The sequence below is a fragment of the Malaclemys terrapin genome, chromosome 11 (assembly GCF_027887155.1).
Source record: "Malaclemys terrapin pileata isolate rMalTer1 chromosome 11, rMalTer1.hap1, whole genome shotgun sequence".
NCBI classification, from domain to species: Eukaryota; Metazoa; Chordata; order Testudines; family Emydidae; genus Malaclemys; species Malaclemys terrapin.
In genome coordinates this window covers 65,352,105-65,368,470 of record NC_071515.1, presented here as the reverse complement: position 1 = coordinate 65,368,470, position 16,366 = coordinate 65,352,105, and the positions used below count along the sequence as shown (strand labels likewise).

The following is a 16,366-nucleotide window of genomic DNA, read 5'->3' as shown; positions in this document are numbered from 1 at the left end:
GACCTACATGGCTACACCACCACTACAAATATATTTTCAGTAATTTATAAATCAGTCTCAGCATTGCAATAGCTAAAGATAAAAATAAATAAATTTAATGAAGATAAGTAACTTTGAAAATGACACTCTTTTTAAAAGAGCCACTAAAATTAATGTCAAATGAGATGTCAAAATTTTCTGATCCATGTGACATGATTGAGATAAACATTTCTGCTTTTATTGTTCAATGAATAGCAAAATAATTTGTGACTAGACAGGCTTTAACCTAGTAGATATTTTACTCAGGACTTTGTGAAATGTAAATTCTATGCCAGTGAAACAGTATTTCCAATGAGATTACTTGGAAACATTTAGAACCCTTTAAAAACATCAGTTCAAAGGTTTCCAAATGTCAAAGATCTGGTTTAAACTTTAACATTTACACAATTCCCCTTTAATATTTTTTCCTGTAGTATTTAGTATAAAAATGAACTCTCTCACACACACACCCCTATGTTAAAAGAATGTGAAGACTGAGACAAAGCACAATGAAAGAAAATGCACTTAGGAGTGAAACCTGCCTTATGCCCTCTAATTCTCCAATAGGGCACATCAAGAAGGAGTTAAGGAGATCACCTGTTATGCCTAAGTATTGGAGAAAATACTGTATAGTAAGTGTCTTCCTTTACCTGTGCATTTTATTACTTTTCTCAGTTTGTGTCACAACCTTAATGTTCTTTTAATGTAGTTTTTGAGTGTGAATTATAATTGCTTTCTGTTTAGTTGTTATCATCCTAGAGATCTTTACTTTGATTAGATTGTCTTCCCCAAACGAAAGTGCATTTGAAGTCTGTGATAAACTAGGAACAATTAGGAGAAATCCAGATGCATTTTTTTTCTGCTAGTGGTACATTGTAATCCCATAGGCTCACTGCTAATGAGTCTGGATGCATTAGCAGCGGCCATAGCTGATTTTAATCTGACTCTGGGAAAGCTCTAGTTTTCATGGAGTTACATTGGTTTCCCATGCATTTCCATTGGATTGAATTTCCAGTGATTCAATGTTTGCTAACACATCCAAATACACAGAAGGGACTAGATCAAGATCCCATGCATACCTCTAGGAAATATTCACTGTAAGCCAGATCCCCCAGGACAAGTCCAGATATGCTGAGTTGACCATGTTAGGAGGGGAACTTTTCACCTGCAGCCCAAATTGGAATCTCTTAATTTAGAGCAGATTAGGGGCTGCTCAAAATGTTATTGGGTAAAGTGGTTCTCTATGGATAAACAGGGATTACAAGAACACTGCACAGTACAGCTCTGCCCCATGCAACCCTTAACTATATTCTATGTCTATGCAGAAATAACTCCTTTCCTGGGACAGTAGGGAAAGGCTGTCGTAGTCAGGGATTTCCCATTCCTTAGGAAAATCTTTGGCTGCCCTCTCAGGACAGCTCTCTAGCCCAAAAGGCAGGGATACAGAGGCCAGGATCTGCATGTTAGTATTCATCAGTGGGTGAAATTGATTCTTGTGTAGAGGGCTAGCACAAAGTCTGAACATCACTGAAGTTCCACCTCACTGTGTTTTGAGAGCTTCAGTGGGGTTTAAGAGATGCATAGCCCTGTGGCCCTCTTTATCCTTGTATGAAAAGCCTGGGTCTTATGGAAGGAAAGGAGTTTTGAGGGAGATTGAATGTAGAGGCTGTGGGGGCCTTGTGTGAAGGGACATCTGTTTTCTCTCTTCCTAGAGACTAAATATAAGAAAACAGAGTGGACACCTCAGCGTTAAACAAGGAAGCTAGATGTGGATGTATATCTTTTTCAGGTATACTTTACAATACTTTGTAATTACATTTAAGGCTGGTCCTGCAAATCTTTCAGTACCGCTGCTGAATAGGAGAATGCCTCTTTACATATCACAAAAGACAAGAAGACCTGTCTCATTCAGGTCTCTAGCCTCAGACTGTTTGGGATAATTACTGAGCACCTCAAAGAGCAATTAAGATAGGGGATGGTGAGGATCGATCCTAGGAGAAATGGTGAAAGTACAAGGTTGCATGCAAAAGGTCTTGTGATTTTCCCCTCTCTGAAGAGTATCAAAAAGGGGAACTAGAGTGTAAGTAGAATGACCCTAGGCATAATTTAAACTCGTATATCAATTTAAGGGCCTCATTGAACACCTATTGGTTTCAATGGGCTCTGGATTGGGCCCTAATTTTGTAATGCATTTTGTAAATCCCCCAGGGTCACAAACATCCTAAATATAAGACTATTTATATCTCATAAACAAGGATTTACACTGCCACCAACATCTTTTGAAATGTGCAGATGCCACTGAGAATAATCATGCATAATTTCTCAATTTTAATATAAAATATCTTATCAGCTGATAAGAAAAAGGATGTGTGTCATGTAATCAAGGATAATCAAAATGAGACAAATATTAGCATATCTAATCACCTATCTGTGAATGTTATTTTAAGCCTATAGAGCTTCAAGGTGAGAATGCCCTTCTTAGCGGCACAATCTTCTGAAAGAGTATATTTATATAAAAGAAAATTCACTTAGCAAGTAATTTGCTATATTCACTTTGCAATTATCTTTAATATTTGTCTTTGAAAAAGAATTCTCTTTCACAACACATCTTTTTCCTTTTTCTGTATTCTGGAATTAAAACTCTATTTGTGGCATCAAAATCTGTTGCCATGGAAATTAATGCAATGACAGATTCACCATTATGGATTCACTAGAGGAACCAGTAGGAGGTCTTGTGGGCAAGTGCTGTATGTGTGCATTTGGTGCAAGCAACTCATGGCCCTTAGAGAGCCACAGTTCTGCTGTGGGCTGCTCCCCAAACAGGTCCTCTGAGTATAGTTCCAGGATATGCTGTAGTTACTCAATCAGCATAGTCTCCTCAGTAACCAGCATGAAAACCAGTCACTTCTTGAGTTTCTTCCAATGGCTGCTGGCTATCCTCTGGTTCCTGTGACTCAGGGGTTATAACCATCCCTTGTTAGCAGATTGTTAGGCACCACTGCCTAGGTCAAATTGCGCATAGGAGGTGAGCTCCCAGAGATGCTGTTACAATTCTTGACCTTGCCTCTTGACTTGCTATGTGCACTGACAGACAGTCTGGTGGATCCCAATGCCTCAAGCGTCTTTGAAATTTCTTTGTGTGCATGACCATTTCTTGCACTCTTGCTGAAATCAAATGTTTTGCTCTCCTCACACCACAGATTTACCGGAATTCAGTTGTGTTCTTCTGGCTAGCTGACAGTGCACTTGGTGTAGGACTTCTTCCTATTGGTGGCCTTAACTAACACAAGAGACTATTACGTGTTTCCAGGTGAGTGGCCTGTGTGGAAAAAAAGAATTAAACACTGAGCAGCTGTATTTGAATCAAGTGAGGTTGCTTCTGGTTCGTCGCAATCAAGTGGGACATTTTGTGATAGACCAAGAAACACAGGCCCAGAGGATTGTGGTATAGCATTGGTGAACTTTCCAGACATGAGTCTGTGAATCGAGGCTTGAGTTGCATCCACACTGCAAAATGTTGGGGCTTGGGCATGAGTCCCAGTAGGATTCCCCTGGTGGGTTCTAGGACCTGGGTCTTGAAAGCTTGCTGACCCAAGTCAGAAAGATTATTGTATGGATGGGGTGGGAGGGATAGAGGTTGGGCTCAAATTTGAGTCTGAGCCCCAGTTTACAATGCAGAGTAGCCATACACTATGTGCCCTCTGAAATTTCCCTACACCAGGGGAAATTTCAGCTATCCAGATCCAGTTGTTTCCTGGTGCCTTTGTCCCATCCAGAATGGTTAAAAAATGTCAGAGCTCAGAAGAAACTCTCCCCACATTTCTAATATAATCAGGTGACTTTAGATGAATATGTAGAATTAGAGGGGAAAGTTAAAGCTAAATGAGAAAGGGATCTGAATGCAGAATATTGTGAGGGACATCTGTGAACAGATAAAAACAATATCAATTAATGCAAGACACAGAATCATTTTCTTTAATTGAGTTCACAGAGTCCATGTGATGCTGTCTAGGCTATGCAAAGTGAATGTTAATATACAGTTATTAGAAATACGCAAAATGGAAATTTTGGCCATATGTTTTGGATGCGCTAAGAATTTCAAGTGTTTTGGAAGGGCTGTACCATACTTGGAGCATATATTGCACCCCCACTGCATTTTTCAATGGCCAGTATGTCTTATTGATCTCTCTCTCCTAGCAATAAACATAAAATCAGATTTTGATGGCAATTAGTTTGGGATCAGGCCCTAAGTGACATTCTATACTTCATGATGCTCCAGACCTGTAAAGGCTTCCTATCCTTTACAGGAAAATAGGCCATAGGAATTGATATTCTATTGATATAGGAAAAATTACTTACAAATTCACAAGTTGACCCAAGACTTCTTTAAATATGTAGCCTGTATACTTGGGGATGATTCACAGAAGCAGATATAAATTAAGTTAATCCATCAAATACACTCCTGCTTTTTTGCTTAGTGTTGTGGCAATTCTGCAACACCTTTTAAATACAGATTGGTTAGTCGTGTCCAGACTGCACATTCATAGAGTTAGAAGTGGCACAGACCTAGAAGAAATGAAAAATATGATGATCCAATCCATCCTACTGCCAATACAAACCTTCTCTGTTAGTTTAGTACCTTACCTTGGGATTTGTCTTCTCTAGTTGTACATGTCCTCTTAATGAGACTTTCACCAATTCCCTTTGAGGCTGACATAGTTCACTGTTTAGGAAGCTTTTATGGTAATACACCAAATTTCCATTTCTTATTTTAATTCCTTTTTGCTTAGTTATATCTGCTTGTTCAGCAATAAATTATTTCCTCATCCTCCTTGGTGTTTATAACCTTCTACTAGAGGTAATCCTCTATCACATATGTGTCTGGGTATCTCTTAACCAAGCAATACATACTTAGCTCTCTTAAACAACAAGGAGTCTGGTGGCACCTTAAAGACTAACAGATTTATTTGGGCATAAGCTTTCGTGGGTAAAAAAACCCACTTCTTCAGATGCATGGCGTGAAAATTACAGTCAGAGAGCCTGAGCATCAAGATGACTTTTCTATTACATCTCAGGAGAAAATCTTGTTCTCCCTCTTCAGATGTGAATGGCTTGGTGCAAAACAGAGCCAATGTGGCTGCATTTTATGGGGTGCATGGGGTAGAGAGAAACCAAGATTTATGAAGCTTGTTCCCTTGTGTGCTATATAAGGTCTCCAACCAAGCTGATGTGCAACAGGCTGGAGAAGAGACAAGGAGATAGATATATCACTAAACAACTCCATCAACTATTCTCTTCCTCACAAAGTACAGGGTGCATGTGATACAGATGAATCTCCAGCGCTGAGACTGGTCGTGTGGCTAAAGAGGCCACCCTGCTGCCTAGAGATAATTGGAAATTATTCTTTTCCACTCTAGACCCAAAAGTGGTTGAACCCCAGGGTACAGAGAAGATGCTTGAGATGTAAGTAAGATTTGGAGCTAAGTTCATATTTTGGAATGTTCTTTGGGCAGTACTGGTTTGTGTGTGTATACACACGCACGCACACACACACAGAGAAAGCTGGGTTCTTGGTCCTGCCTATGGCCAAGGATTTCCCTTTGTAGAAGTTCAGATTGCTTCACCTGGTTCTTGACTGATGCAGCTGCTGGTGTAACATAGATCATCCAAAAGACGGCTTTAAGGTTGTGCCCGCAAGGGGGGCCGTGATACCGGCGAAAGCATGACACTTAGGCCTGAGAGTAAAAAGCAAGGCTTTATTGAGGGAAGAACTTACACTCCAAGCTGCGCGGGGAGTCCCTGAGGCTGCGGGGGATTCTGACCATCCAGGACAGCTGGCCAGGCAGGACTGCACTGAAGGGAGTCCGCTGCAATGCTATATCCCCCCGTGCTTATTTTAAGGTTACCTGGGGTCAACAGCTGGCTACATTTATTGCATTTATAAATTATACATATTATATAAGCTGACTTGTTTACAGACAAAAACATGCTGAACTATACTAAACTACATTTTGGCAGGATCTGCTGGACAAGGTTCATTGCACGGCCTTTAACTGCACAGCCTGCATTTTTCGCTTACATTCAGTCACATACTCGGTCCGCCACTTAGCTCCTCACCAATCTTCCACAACCTTTCCCTTACAAAGGTGTTGTCTATATTAGAAAAGTGGCACCAGTTGAATTAAATGGACTTTTAACTAGACAGAATTAATTAATGCAAGCCCCTATTGAAGACACACTTTAACCCTTGCTTAAATTGGTTGAGCTCGCATCTGTAATTTACCAGATTGTGCTAAACCAGTTGAAGCAAGGGTTAAGGTGTGCCTTCGTTAAGTGTTTCCACCAGTTTACCTAAATCAGTTTAAGAATGGTTTTAGTTAAACCGCTGAAACTTTTCTAATGGAGACCAGGCCATTTGAGCTTCCCTCTGTCCCCTTTTCCCCTGACCCTGGATCATGATCAGGGTTTATGGTCACCTTTACCCATCACTTTCCTCAGCTGCATCAAGTCAAAACTCAGTGCTACTGGGAATCTAGGTTTTTGAAAGTGAAACATACTATGGCAGCGTGGAAGTGGGAAAAGGGATAAAGGGAATTTGGACGCAGACATCTTAGTTTTCAACAGAATAGCGCAAGAGTCGAGCTAACTCTAACTCTAATAATATGAGACTTTAAGGCAGGGCCTGGGCGAGTGGGAAAACTGTAAGAGATGCTGTTTGACTTTGTGTTAGATAAGAATGGAACACAGACTGTAGCAGGAACTATTGAGAAAAGTAAGATATCAGGAAGGAATATGTATAAACAAGATGTGGCTGTTGATCATTATTGTATGCAACAAAAGGTATAAATGCTTGCCCTAATTGTTTATCTGGCAGAGACCTGCCTAGGAAGGGGGATTCCCTGTCCGTGCACACTGTCCCCCTTGCAATTGCTTGAGAATAAACTGTCTCTGACATGTTGCAAACAACTTAAGAGTGAAGACTGCGTTTTCTTCCACAGCAGTCTCCTCTTTCCTCAGTGAGTGTTCATAACTCCCATTAGTATTACTGGATATACAAGCATGCATTGAAGGGAGAACGAAGCCTCCTCTCAAAAGGAGTGGGAAGAAGGAATTAATCTGAAACTGTATAAAGTGAATTAATAGTACGGGGTGGGTTTGGGAATTAAAATGTTTATTTAAAGAACCTCTGGCAATTTATAACCAGAAGTTAAAAGTCTGTGTGCTTCTGCAATATAACATAGAAAAAGAGATTTTTAGCCAAGATGGAACAATACAAACACCACGTTCAATGGTTGGGCTAGAGTGGTTATGTTTAAAAGTTTCACCACAAAGGCAAAAATGCTGTATTCAGAGAAAAGAGGTATTTTAAAATGAACTTTTTAAAAAAGCAGAACTTCCTAGGGTGAAGTCCTGGTTCCATTGAAACCAATGGAATTTTTGTCATTGATTTCAACAGGGCCAGGATTTTACCACTATAAGATGAATTATAAAGATCCAGGGGACCTAAAAAATTTGATTAATGCTGGCACTATTTCCAGCCCTTAGACCCCATTCTGTCCTCTCATTTTTTGACTCCCACAACAAAAGTTGAAATAAGAATGGAAAATAGAAACCAAATAATCTAGTCCACCAGGCACAGACACTCTTTTCATTAAAATCCCTCCTCAAAACTCTCTTCTCTTGTGAGGTCCATGCTCTTCATACTGGGGTGAAGTTCACTCCTATGCAGAGGACCAGCACTGGCCTATGCATCATTTAGGTCCCACTTGTGCTGTCAAGATAGGGTTTAGGTGCAACTAAAATGAGTCCCGTTGCATTGGGGAGAATTTCACCCACACGTAGAATATTCTGCAAGATTCTCCCTGTCACCAGTTTGAATGCATACAACCGTGTGCTCTGAGATCTGCATTCTGATGGATCAGAGAATTATAATCAGTTATCGATGACTGATGTTAAATGATACATGGCATATCAATGAGGCAAAAGCATTGCATGTAGATGCTGGAAAGGCTGATGACTTTTTTTTTTCTTTTTTTTTTTAACTTGGAGACTCATATCAACTAGAATAATCTATCCAAAGACTTAGTATTTTAACAACCAGGATAGTTCAATTATAACTGAAAGTATTAACAATCATAAGCTTTATAAAAAAAAACAACTAGAGAAAATTACCATCTTCTATTCTTTCATCTCCTAGTAGTGTATTCTCAGTGCTTTTCATAATAGCAACTAATGACTTGTAAATCATCTTTAAAAAAAACATATTGCAACATCCAGGAGATGTAACTCTTAAGCATTTTTTAATTAAAATATGTTCTGTCATGCACGTGTAGATTTCTTTTTCTGGGAAAATGCTCTGGGAGTCAAAGTATGTCTACATGGCAATTGGGAGTTGGTATTGCCACAGGTGTAGCCATACCAGAGCTAGCTTTGAGCTAGCTAGATCATATCTACTAGAATAACAGGAGCAATGAAGCCATGGCAGCATAGTTGGTGGCCATGTACGTATGTACCTGGATGGGTGGGGATATAGCCCATGCAGCCACTGTACTGCCACCTATTGTTACTCAAACTAGCTTTCATCTAGCAGCTAGTTCTGCTATGTCTACACCTATGGCAATCACACTTTCTGATTGCCCTGTATGCATATCCAAAGCCAGATGTTCAGTAATGGAAATTAGGAGGATGCACCTGAACCATGATCCAGGAGTTCCAGGTCCTCTCTGTTGGAAATCTTTCTCAGTAATGTGAAGCTTTGGAAAATGTTTCCCAGGGATAGAATTTGCCCACTTCTGTCATCACTTAAGCAGAACCCAGCCTGAATTTTCATCCGAAGAAGTGGGCTGTAGTCCACGAAAGCTTATGCTCTAATAAATTTGTTAGTCTCTAAGGTGCCACAAGTACTCCTGTTCTTCTTTTTGCGGATACAGACTAACACGGCTGTTACTCTGAAACTTGTAGTTGTATACAATCTTTGAAAATATATGGGTCAAACATTGACATTACGATAAAATCAGCAGTTGGACACAGAAATACCTATTTTTAGGCACTATTTTTATGCTGGGTAGTTTACATTTATTGAATAGTCCAGTAAGTGGCTTACCATCCTGGCCCCAATGCATCTAAGCACTTAAGCGCATGCTTAATTTCAGTCATGTGAACAGTCCCATTGACTTCAAAATTAAAGCAAGTGTACTATGATTAAGCACGTGTTTCTTGTCTGAATCAGGACCTGCATGATTATCACCTTGCAGAATTGAACCCCAAATATAGGATTCGGTGCCTTGATTTAGATAGCTAAGTTTTGAAAACTGGGATCATGACATAAAATAGGTTGTGTCAAAGAGAGGGGAATTCATCAGCAATGTTGCTAACCCCCAAATGTTTAGAAATCATGAATCAGGCCCCCAGAATAATGATTGGTTTACATTTCTAACATTTCTAATATTTTTTATTATTTATTAGTATTAGTATTTATTACTTTTAAAATTTGTTTTCTTGTTTCTGAGCCTTCAGTCTACATACAGTGCCATTTTCAAAGTTTTGCAACCATAATGGCTACAAACTTTAAAAAAATAAGAAAGCTGAGATGTATATATTCATATGATTTCAGGTGCTGGGGCTTACAGAAAAACACCCAAATGAGACTCGTAATAAAATCAGGAGAGTTGATAAAGCTGCATCAGATAAATTCATAATCGACCAAAAACTTAGACCAAAATGTAAAGTGAACCCAAGACTTTTTTGTTTGGTTAACTTTTGTTACTACTTAAAGAAAAAAAAAAGTCTTGTTTTTGACCATCAATGTAAGTACTAAATCACAACAGTGAAATCTGTCATCATGGTATTTATGGCTTGGGAGATCTGGTGAGAGACAGCCTAACCTGAATTTATGGCCTGATTTTTCAGGCCTAGGAAATGAACCTTTCAAAGTCTGAACCAAAGCAAATCTCTGGAGGTTCACCCATGATTAGTTGTTGTGACAAGGTGTGAAGGCAATCCTACATGTAACGGGTTCCTGGGTTCCTGCGTATCACATGGCTGATCAGAGCATGGTTATACTAAAAGGGAAAGAGAAACTGGCATAGGAGACTACCATAGAGGATGGGTGTGTCCTGTCTCCTCCCAGCTGATGGAAGCTTGAAAGTCCTCAGGTGATAATTACCCACTTTGGGTTTCTCACTCTCACCTCTCCCTCTGTGTCATCCTGAGATTGCTGCATGTGCTTGCTTCTTGCGTGCCCTGCAGTGCCTACTATCTCTCCATGGGCTGCCTTCTGCCTGGACTACTAGGTACAGGGGGGTTGGTTGGTTTGGTAGAGGGGGATTGTGGTTTGGGTGGGTGCATGGGTGGGGGGTACTGATAGCAGTAGGCTGGCAAGCTGCAGTAGCAGCAGCCTGCGATTTGCCTGCGCTTGCCTGGCTGCTGGTTCTGCAACGCTTTTGCTTTTTTTTTTTTTTTTTAATTATTATTAAAAGCTCAGCTGTTGGTGGTCTTTCTGTTGGTGCATCTCTGGTGGTGTTGCACCTGCACCAGCCGGGGGAGGTCCATTGGGGGAACTGTGAGGGGCAGGGGGATACAGGCTGTGGGGGTTTGTGTGGGGGAGGGAGGAGGTGGTGGCAAAGCTAGGGGGCTGCTTGGGGCAAGTCGGGGGGATTGAGGAGTGGCATGGCCAGGCTGGGCCTGAGGGCTATATGGGGCGGGGGAGCTCCACAGGGCTGTGGGGGGGAGTGGAGTGGCACTGTGCCACCGTTGTTGGTCAGTGACTCTTGGGGCATTTCTGGTGGTGTGGTATACCACCGGGGGGGAGGGGGAGGGAGTATTTTGGGGGTCGGCTGTACTGGCAGTTGGCAGGTGGCACTGTGGACGTGGATCGGTGGCAACCAAAATGGGACTGGCTTGTTTTGGGTGGCTTGGGCTTGTTTTGAAAGGCAGTGCAGCTTTGTTATCTTGTGAGACTTGGCAACCTTTGACTAATTTGAGTTGAATTGTTCTGGTTCTCAGTTTGTGCATTTGGAAATAAAACAAGCCCTGAAGAAAGACATCAGAAGAGACCTCAGTTGGGACATTACTTTTCCTTCTGCAGCTGGTGAGGCTACATACTGGCTTACAGTTATATGCATGCTTTATGCTACACTGATCATTACATAAATTGGAAACCTGGACTAGTGATTTCAATCGCTGCACTGGGTTCTGGTTTTACTGTGTTATCTTAACAATGTTGTGCACCAGTCATATAGGACTGATACTACCTCATGGGCTTGATTTAATAACATTTGTAAGTCATTTTATGATCCTCAGATAGAAGGTAATAGAGAAGAGCAAAACTTTTTTTTTTTAGCATTATTAACATTAAAACTTTATCACATATTGTTTTTCACTTAAATGATCACAATCTAAGCTCTTAAATTATTTTTATTTATATAGGTATTAAATATCATACAGACATCTTTAACTGGCCATGTTTTTGTCTAGACAATGTAATCCTTAAAGCAACAGGAGCAAAACATAGACCAAGAAATGTAGTTGTATTTAACTAGTCCATGGACTTTAGAAGGCAGAAAAGGAAGAATCACAGCGATTGTTATAGCTCTTTCGAAAACCACCATCCACTACTGTATCTAAGCTGCCATTGATTATTTATCAAGTGGTTGACACAAGAAATAATACATATCAACAAACAAGTCTTTGGATGGTATGGAGTGATTGCTACCTAATGTACACTGTAATTACCCAAAGGCAGACAGATTTGAAAAATGAACCCATGAGCCACATGCATGAGAAGGTCACACTGAGCAATTATTTTGCTTTACCATAACCTTTCACTCGAATGTGATTACCTGCCAGAGAATATATATAGCTGTGATCACTGATGTCAGAGAACAGCAAATAGACCTGTGCTTATGACTTCTGCAGTGATCAAATGATTTGTCCAAAGAAGTTTCTCAAGTGGGTCAAGCATTCAACAGTAAACGGGAGGCATTGGAGAACTTTGTATGAGATAAGCAACAGAGGGTCCTGTGGCACCTTTGAGACTAACAGAAGTACTGGGAGCATAAGCTTTCGTGGATAAGAACCTCACTTCTTCAGATGCAAGTACTTTGTATGAGATAACTCCTTTCCTTGTGGCAGCAAGGCTTTTTAAAAGATAGGGATAAAAAAGACCTTGTAAGTAGGCCAAATGACAAAGTGTGAGGTGGCAGGTATTGAAAAGCTTGGGCAAAGAGGTAGGTCATACAATGTTCAGATTGTGGCAAGGCTATAGCTTGTGCAAATTTCTGGTGATAGAAAACTACAGAAATGAGGGCCTGATATTGAGAATGACTTGCCCTTGCTCTATAGATAGGTATACATGTTATTTAATATACTTCCTAAAGCCTGTTTTTAATATAGAGCTTGACTGTGTAAGTAAACATGGATCAATTTTGCTAAATTTGTTACCCTTTAATTAAGTAACCCCAAAGATCTCTTCTATGAGGAAATGACTATAATACTTGTATTATATGCTGGCTAGCATATTATACAAGTATTATTGGTCAACAGACACCACACTTGTCACCTTGATAATTGTTATAGTGACACCTTTGAAGGCGTGGTTAGAGCCTTTATATGTGATTTAAAGTGCTTTGCCAAGCTGCATAAGTGGCAATATATAATTAACACAGCTAAAATTAATACAGCTTTATAATAATATAAAGCTTTAAATGCAACTTGTCTCTAAGTGTAAGAAATGGAGTATTTTAAGATTCCAATCATGGATGAGGTCTCTGAAGCCTTGTTCTTCCTTGTGCATGTCCTAGCTAATCTGAATAATCTTTTCTGTCTAGTAATGTTTTTAAATTTAAAGTAAGTGGTTTAATATGCATGTTAAAAACTGATAGGTGAAATTTCAACTTCATCCTGGTATTGGAGCTCAATTTGGATAAAACATTCATTTTTGAAAAACTGGGATAGGCATTATTATACTGTGTCCCACAGTGCTACATACCTGAGGAATAAAACAGAAATTTGGAGTAGTGACATTACCAGTGACTCTGCCATATATAAATTCCTTGCTACGAGTTATTACACAGTACTGCCCATATAGGTCACTCTTACTGCAGGTTATCACCATTTGACAAGCTTCACCAGACAGGAGACAGGAGTGGCTAGCTTCTCTGTCTCATGGTACTGGTCCAAGCCATCATGGCTACACACTGGAGTTATGATGCCAAAAACATTGTATCGGCATACATACTGATATCCCTTAATGGAACAACAAGCTGTGTATGGTTCTCTCCAGGTTTGTGTTGCTGTGTGATATACCAATAGTTGATCTAGTCATTCCTTGTAGATGCCATCTTCTACGTAACCTATTGAATGGACAGTAACTAAATTATCAAAGATTGCTGTGTCAGGATTCGATATCTGTAGTGATACCATAAAATAAATGTACATGGAATCAGACACTGAGCAAGATTGTTTTGAATAATATGTGCCTTGATTAGAATGCAGTGTCACTGAACCCAAATTATGAATGGTACTGAAGGAGATCTAGCTACACAATTTAGCACATTGCCAAATTGCCACTGTTTCTGTTATAAATGGAGGACAATACCATTCAGCTAACTGTTTATCGCTAATAAGGTTAGGCAATTTCCCCTTTTCAGCCTTTTCAGTGTTCCCTAATGAGTTGGTTATGGTATTTAAGATGTAATTCCCATAAAGCAGTGCAAATAATTTCTTTACCTGTTCATAATTTGTTGTGATTAATTTATTAAGTTTGCTAGTGTTCGGCTAAACAATTTAGCAATGTTATGCCTATTATGTACCACATACTCTTTTTTGTTTCGTTTTTATTTGGATTTTTTTAGTAGCTCAACCCTTAATGCCATGAATTATGGGTTTAGAGATGGTTTCCACAGCCTGATGCTCTAAATCGTTTTTTTTAAATTTTTTTTTCATGTTGTTCCTGTTCCAATAGCCATTCCAAAAACAAAAAATTCTGCAACTTAACCAATAATTTCATCTAGACTTTGAAATTTCCTAGTTTGAAAGACTCTGGAATAGTGCATGTTCCTGAAAAGAAGCTATTATATTAATTAACAAAAAAGTATGCAGTAATGATACATTTACTTTTAAATAATCACCAAATTAGCCACATTACAATGAGAGAGAGATTTAAAACCATAGGTATATGCATAAATTCACTTTGCTTAGTAATATATCGTTTAAATAACAGACAGCTCTGGCCTGGCTAGGGGTCTTTATAATGGTTTTTGTAATCAATTGTACATATATGGTAGTTTGAAGTGTAGTTGACTGGTCTGTTTTTTATAAAACTTCTCTTTTCTTCTTCTGTTGCCTGGGGGTTTCTTCATTTCTTCACTGTGCACTGATATCTTCTTGTGTCTCCAGTCTGTGGGATGCACCCTTAAACAGCTTAAGCTGCTTATCATGATAAATTTGTTTCTTTGTTCATTTTTTACATTTCTCTTGTTCTAAGTAACCCAAATTTACACACAGTTGAACTTACTTTATTTATGTGTACATATGCTGTACTGAAACAATATGTGTTTTGGTACAGCATATGACAGAAGCATAACCTGGATTTTCACTCTAATTTTGTTTCTCTTTCTTAAAATATGTTTTTGCTTTTTGTTCTGATTTTCCTAGTTTTTAGAACAAATATATATGTTTTAGATGCTTTTGCAGTTTTTTCATACATTCATTTTTACTTTCTTAACATGTGCATTTCTAGTTTTTCATAATATATATAGTGCTTGACTGTTAAAATAGATGCTCAGTCTTCTGTGAGAAAGTACATTGCTCCCCCATACTGAGCACTCTGTTTTAGCAAGAGAATTAGCAACATAATTGTTACCCAAGGTTTTTAGAATGAATTTGTTTGTGATAGCAGCAACTAAACTTTTGTTAAATATTTGGAAGCGTAAACTTTAATAACCAATACATTTTTAACATGGCACAAAAGAAAATAATATAAAAATTATAGTAACGCCTCACTTAAAGTCGTCCCGATTAACGCTGTTTCGTTGTTACGTTGCTGATCAATTAGAGAACATGCTCGTTTAAAGTTGCGCAATGTTCCCTTAACGTTGTTTGGCAGCCGCCTGCTTTGTCCACTGCTTGCAGAAAGAGCAGCTCGTTGGAACTAGCTGGTGGGGGCTTGGAACCAGGGTGGACTGGCAGCCCCCCTATCAACTCTCCACTTCCCAAGTTCCCTGTGCAGCAGCCGCCCAGCAGGCTATCAATTGCCGGCTGTTCAGCTGTCCCTCCCCTCACTGCCATGTGCTGCTCCTGCCCTCTGCCTTGGAGCTGCTCCCGGGAGCCTTCTGCTTGCTGTGCAGGTGGTGGCGGGGGGGAAGAGAGGGTGTCCCCCTCCCCCCCTGATCCTGCCCCCCACTTACCCAATCTCCATAGAGCAGGACGGAGGGAGCTTGTTAGCAGCAGCTGCTATCTTAACTTGCTGATCTACTTAAAAAGGCAATATACTTAGAGTGGGGTCAGTGTACTTAAAGGGGCAATGTACATCTCTCTCTCTCTTTCTCACACACACAGGGTATGTGTCTCGGTCTCTGTGTGTCATGCCATCTCCCCTCCCTCCATTTGTGCTGCCTTGTAGAGTGTGAGGCTACATTAATAACAATGTGTTAACTCTTGAGGGCTCAGCCAAGTGCTTGTTCATAATTTAGCAGTAAGGCATTCACTGGGAAATATCCCACCCTCTTCCACCCTCTGACTTCACCCCCACAATCAAGCTTCACAATCATCATTGCTGTGTACAGTATTCAACTGTGTGTTTAAAACTTAAACTGTGTGTGTGTGTGTGTGTCTGACTATATATAATATAGTCTCTTGTCTGGTGAAAAAAATTTCCCTGGAACCTAACCCCCCCTACTTACATGAATTCTTATGGGGAAATTGGATTAGCTTAACATCGTTTTGCTTAAAGTCGCATTTTTATGGAACATAACTACAACGTTAAGTGAGGAATTACTGTAAAGCAAAATGAAGTTTAAATGCAGGTTCATGCAAACTCTTTGAGGATAATAGACTTTTAAGACATTTGCTTGTGCTTGGGAGGCAAAGGTAGAAACCTGTTGAAATTTGTTTGGTTAGCTTTAACATTTTGCAACATAACCAGACATTATATTGGTATATTTTTAAACATTTTGTCTATAATATGCTTATAACTGAATTTTAGTATTTAATTAAGACACAAACAAGTTTATTAAATCATCTTTAAAAGGTTATATGTATTAATATTACCTTTGCATAATGTTGAGATCGTTTTCCTACAGTTTTTTCTTTGAACAAATAAATTGGCACACTGACAATTTGCTATTAT

The 16,366-nt window shown here is 39.5% G+C and overlaps 1 long non-coding RNA gene across 1 annotated transcript in view; it reads left to right on the top strand.

Moving 5' to 3' along the window:
• Positions 1–483: 483 nt before the first annotated feature.
• The window catches only part of LOC128845556 (uncharacterized), a 64,200-nt gene continuing 48,317 nt past the window's right edge, over positions 484–16,366 (top strand). The window contains exons 1-2 of the long non-coding RNA XR_008446675.1: positions 484–650; positions 3,219–3,328. This is a non-coding gene — a long non-coding RNA (uncharacterized LOC128845556). The remainder of the gene's footprint in view (positions 651–3,218; positions 3,329–16,366) is intronic.